This window comes from Peromyscus maniculatus, chromosome 3 (assembly GCF_049852395.1).
Source record: "Peromyscus maniculatus bairdii isolate BWxNUB_F1_BW_parent chromosome 3, HU_Pman_BW_mat_3.1, whole genome shotgun sequence".
Lineage (NCBI taxonomy): Eukaryota > Metazoa > Chordata > Mammalia > Rodentia > Cricetidae > Peromyscus > Peromyscus maniculatus.
In genome coordinates, this window is record NC_134854.1 from 36145174 (window position 1) to 36151173 (window position 6000).

Sequence of the window (6000 nt, forward strand, 5' to 3'; positions counted from 1 at the left end):
GGGCAGGGCATTCATAAGTAGTAATAAGCCTCCACGTGTGAATTTATTGGGAGCTGGGTGGTGGGTCCCCCAAAAAGAGTAAACAACAATAACAACAACAACAACTCATCTTCTGAGGAAAAATGTATAATTCTCTGGAGTTTGTGCCAAACATGGACTACTTATTTTCAAAGGCCAGTACTTAACAAATTGAGGGAAAGGATTATAATAGTTTTTCTTTATAGAGAGTGAAGTTAACCTTATAAAATAGAGCTAGTAATGGATTAATAAATTTTTGGTTGTGAGCCTAGCCTTTAACAGCTGAGCCATCTCTCCAGCCCTGCGTGAGGCTCAGATGTCTGTGATCTGTGGGCCAAGTATTCTGTTTTCAATTCTATAGCACAGAACACTGATTAATAATGTAAAGAGACATCCACATTGATGTTCTGGTTTTGTTTTTTCAGCTGATTCAGGTGTCCCTTGAGTGACATCTCTTAAATGTTGGGGGAGTGGGGTGTCAGAACCAGTTATCTGGCTTCTGTTTTGTCCGTAGCTTAGACTTGTCCCTGTTAAAATTATCCCCTCACCCCTCCCAAAAATGGTGTGGCACATACTCATGCATAATCTGTTAAAATGAACATCTTTGTATTTGTATTTGTTTTCAACATTGCCAAGGTGCTATGGGAAATTAAAGTTACAAAATTAGAAAAAAATAAAATTATCAAAAAGCAAAAAAAAAAATATTCAAATTCTTTTAAACTAACAAACCAAAACTAATTCATAGTTTAAATCTAATGTAGTGGGGCCTGTTCCCAGGAAAGAGAGTAATAGATTTGAGGCTCCAGATTTGTAATCATGGTTTATTGGAATGGATTTCCAGAAAATAGAAGTGTGTGTGTGAGAGGAAGAAACTTTCGTAGAGAAAGCCTCTGAACACTTAGGAATAATATCCATGGAGTATGACAACGATTTGTGGTTTAGAGTCTTTACTTAGTGAGCATGCCGTGCTATAGAAGACATTGCTGAATGTTCTCACAATGTAATTTGTACATGAAAACTCTAAATGAGTTTTTAATGATGTCATTCTAAATCAGCAGCACCTTCCTAATTCTATAACTGTGACTAGAGGATGAGTATAATCAATAGTCATAGACTCATAGCTGCTTGTTCTTTGCTGGGAAATAAACTCCCTCTTTAACAGGCTGTTAAGTAGGATTTTCTATGAATGAGTCAGACACCAGATATTCCCTGGGTTGAGGATGTCTGAAATCCTTTATAGAAGACAGATAAATCTGTCATGGAAATATATGTTAATTCAGGTCAGTGAAAGTGCTGTCCCTTCCAGAGTGGGAGTTCTTCAGTATAATCAACGAACCACAAAGTGGCTTCTGCCTCCTTGGGGCACAGGATTGAATAACTGCTCCATCACTTTGGCCTTTGTCACTGACATGCTGGAAGTTTGGCAGCAAAAGCAATGAAACATGTTTGATATTTTCCCTCTCCTGTCCCTGGGTCAAGACGGGTACAAACCTGCTGGTGTGAGCTGAGGAGATGCACTGGGTATCAATGGTGGATAATGGAAGGCTCATCTGCTTTCTGCTCCAATTGTGTGTATCCAAATTTGTGTAGTCAATGTGTGATGTATCTACAACAAAAATCTAAGTCTCACACTAATACAACAAATTGCATAACATAAATATCTGAAGATAATTTATAATTTAAGACTGAAATGCATCACACTCACTCCATAAATAAATAAAGATAGATCACAAATTAACTTCAATTTTAATGCATTCAGTGAGAAGGGCCCTTAATTCATTTCAAAATAATGATCAACCACAAATAACTGCAAGATGAAGATAGCAACAGTAAATTTTTAAAACATAACTTTCAATAGTATAAATTTTCTGGGAGTTAGTTTCACTGGAATTTGATTTCAAGATAAATTGAAGGCTTCAAATAGCTCTACCTGGTCACCTATTAGGCAGTGCCACATAATAGAGCAGTTTCAAATGGAAAAGAAATGAAGCAGTGATGAAAAAGAAAGGCAAAATGTTTTCAATTTCACAGGATTTCTGCATTGACAGAGACGAGTTAGTGGATGTGCGTGAGAAGCATCATATTCCTGACCAGAGCCAAAGTAAACCTCAAATCTCTGTTTCAGTGGGAGTACAAAGTGTATTGCACAGTAATTTTAAGTACCTGAAAGTAATGTAGTGCAGTCTAACATTTTAACACGTCTTTTTATACCATAAAGCTGCTATGGACATGCCATAACTAAATTGATAAACTAGTGGCTATTTATAAATATATGCCTGGGGAGAATGGGCAGAACTAATAGCAAAAGAAATTTTAATAATATTCATCTGAATTCACTTTATATGCATATTTCTGAATTAATAGGGAAAGTGAAAATATCCAATATCTAACTTGGCTGATTAAAAAGAAATTCTAAGACATGATAAGATCTTACTTCCCAGGATTTCCCAAGAAAGCATAATCAATTACCCTAGACTATAGGACAAAATTTGTTATAGCATTTTAAAGTAGGATATTAAAAATTTTCATAAAACATGAAACATATACAAATCTAGTAACAGTGATATTCTGTCCTACTCATGGTCAGCAATCAGTGTTCAACTTCTAGCCATCTTATTTTGTGTACAGCCAACTTACTTTCCTATAGCCTTAATTATGCTGAAGCAAATGCCAAATAGACATTACCACAGGTACATATTTCAATATGAAACTCAAATATATAGGCTCTTATTTTTCTAAGCAAAACAACCATTAATATATTTGAATATTAATAATTCATGAAACTTTTCATCAAATAACTTGGATTTTTGCTTCTTGATTCATCTACAATTTCATTTGATAACTTAAATACAAATAAGATTTTCCAATCACAGTAAGTTTATGACTCTCAAATTCCTAGGAAGATATTATTATATATATTATATTATATTTATTTACTTATATATATATATATATACTATATAAATTATACATATGGCATAAACTTGCTGAAGAAGTCAGAGGAGAAATCTTGAAATTTGTCATTGATGGTGTATGTATGTATGTATATATACATATATATACATATATATGTATATATATGTATTACAATCATGAGCCAACACACCAAGCTTTTATTTTTAATTTGTGATGGGATCTAACTATATAGCCCACAATGACCTTGAATTCATAATAATCTTACCTCTGGCTCTGCTCTAGAGAGATTTGAAACACATTTCACTATGCTAGTATAATATTTTTTATGTAGAGAAATAACTGTGCCTTTCATCAATTGACATCTATTCATATTGCAGTCTATGTTCTTTTTGGTATAACACTACTAGTCTTCAAGAAGTATACTGCTTGGTGAAGACTCATTTGGTACAGTTTCTACTCAGACTAAAATCAACCTAAGTACCAGCTCCCCCCACCCCGTGTGTGTGTGTGTGTGTGTGTGTGTGTGTGTGTGTGTGTGTGTTTGTGTAGTGTGTAATTGTATTTAGAGACCATATATGTATGGAGACCCACAGAGGCTTCCTAGTGAGAACTTACTCAGAGTCAGAGAATCTGAACTTGCTTTACCCAGCAGGGATGCATGGGGAGATGATTTGACTAGGGGTGTGGTTACCAGGTGCTTGGAAGAGTCTACACTTGGCCACACAGTAGGCATTGTTCTCGGAAAAGGGGAGGTCTTCTGCCCCACTCCTTGACATTGTTATAAAAAGCCCCTTTGAATAAAGCCTTGAGGCTGTTGGTTATTGATCCAGGCCCTCCCAAAGCTATCCTTTGTTTCTGTCTTTCTTCTCATCGGCTTGGTCTCTCTTTCTATCTGATATTTCCTCTTTCCTCTCTCTTCCACCTAAGGATACTTCAAAGATGGGAGAGGGCTTAGACAGATGGCATACAATATGGGGCTTAGGTACAGAGGATAAAGAGCGAACACCACAGAGCAGGGGGCATTCCCAATAATGAACTAAAGGAGGCGGTGACATTCTAATCTTCAGTAGTGAAAGTCTAAATATAAAGCAGAGTAGTTAAAGTTAGGCTGCAGTAAGTAGTTCTATGTCTATGTTTCTATGTCTTCTCTCCCCCCCATTAAAGTAAGTCATAAAAGTATTGTGAAGATTAGCTTGAGAAGTGCAGGCTTAGGTAGACTAGGGTAGAATAGGCTTTAGGTATGAAGATATCTGCCTGGGACTGAGCAGCCACTGTGGATCTGGTGGTCTGAGAGAGCAGCTTCAGAAGACCCAACCACAACCACAAGCAGCAGTGGGAGCAACAGCTGACAGCATCAGCAGCTGAGACCTGCGGGGCAGTGTCATGGGTACCAGAGTTCAAGAGAGCCAGTGCTAGAAGCAAGGATCTGTGCTGCAGGCCGCAGGAATATATCCTAAGGACTCAGCTGGTTATGGCAAAGTCACTACCTGGAGGGATCAAGGATTTCCTCCAGAGGAAGCCAAATTCCAAGGATCTTTTGGTGTTACTTGGCTTGTTATATATCAGCTGTATTCTGTTATGAAAATCATGTGTGCCTTCATAGTTTTCCCAATTGGCTTTTCCCTAAGAAGGGCTAACAGTGTGGACTGATCACTCTCTGGACATTCACATTCCAGGTATTTGGAGAAGAGTCTCAGGAAAAGGCTTTCTCTGGAATCAGATATCTCCCTTAGCCACTTTCAAGGACTAGCAGTAATAACAGTCCACATGAAAGTCTCCTCCTGATTTAAGGTAAACCCCACAAGGAGACACCGCCTAGGTCAGGTGGACGTTAAGTAATAACTTTATACAATTTAGCTCAGACCCTCCTTTCTTACAGCCTTACTAACTTTATAGACCTTTAACTCATTTCCTAACCACTTCTAGGAATATTTAGATAACTTTCTGTGCTGACAGCTATGCTCAGCCAGAACCCCAGTTCAAGCCTCCTTGTAATTACCATCATTGGCAGCATCTGGCCAGGTCCATCCGCAGATGGAGGAAAGTACCTTATCAGAGATACCTCTGTACTCTCTAAGAACAGACTTAAGCATCCAGGCTACTACCTATTTGAGAAGGCCTGGCAGATGTGCCAATTAAGCTCTACTTCCTCCTTTCCCAAACCTTACCTCTGGTTCAGATCTCCCTTTAACTATCACCAGAGGCATCTAGCTGTACATAGGTTGCCTAGCAACTGATCACACTTTCCCCCACCCTGCAGATAAATGGCAGATAATTTGGACAGATAGATAGGAGCCACAGGAAAAAAAAGAAGGCAGTTTTATTTTCTCCCATTGACCTAGCAACTTACAGATTCTTAACATTTTCTACCAATCACGTTTAAAACTACAGTGGAGCACATAATATCCCTCTTCTTAGATATTACCTGAATTTAGCCTTTAGTTAATTCATTTCCCCATTGGTCACTTCCCTTTGAGGTTGCAAATGATAATTAACGGTTATTGCCTCTCTATGTGATTCTTATCACCCCTCCATTTGACCCTGGATGCCTGGCTTTGCACTGCCAAGGGATTACTCCTTGTACGTGTATATATACCAGGACTTCAGGGCACGTGGAAATGGAGAAGAGAAAAGAGAATGGAAGTACTAGATGGGTAAGAACTTGAGAGGAACAAATAAATGAGGAGAGAGAAGGAGATAGGAGAGGAGATGATATAGGAAAGAACAAGATGGATGAGAACCTAGAAGAGGCAGAACTAAGATATAGGAATTAAGATAGAACCTAAAGGGGACGGCAGATAAGTGTAGAGAGAAATCAGGCAAGAAAGGAGCTAAATATGAGAGCAGAATATAAGCTTGTAACTGACACAGAATAATAAAGTGTATGGACTAAGGAGTTTCATGTACATAGATTCATTTCTTTTCATCAAAGATTATTTATCAGCTGGTTGTAGATTCTTCCCAGACCCTGGAAGGGGACTATTGAGGGGCTGGACCCCCATAGTCCCCAATAGATCTGCATATTTTCTGCTGTGAAAAAAAAAAACAAAACAAAAAAAACCACAA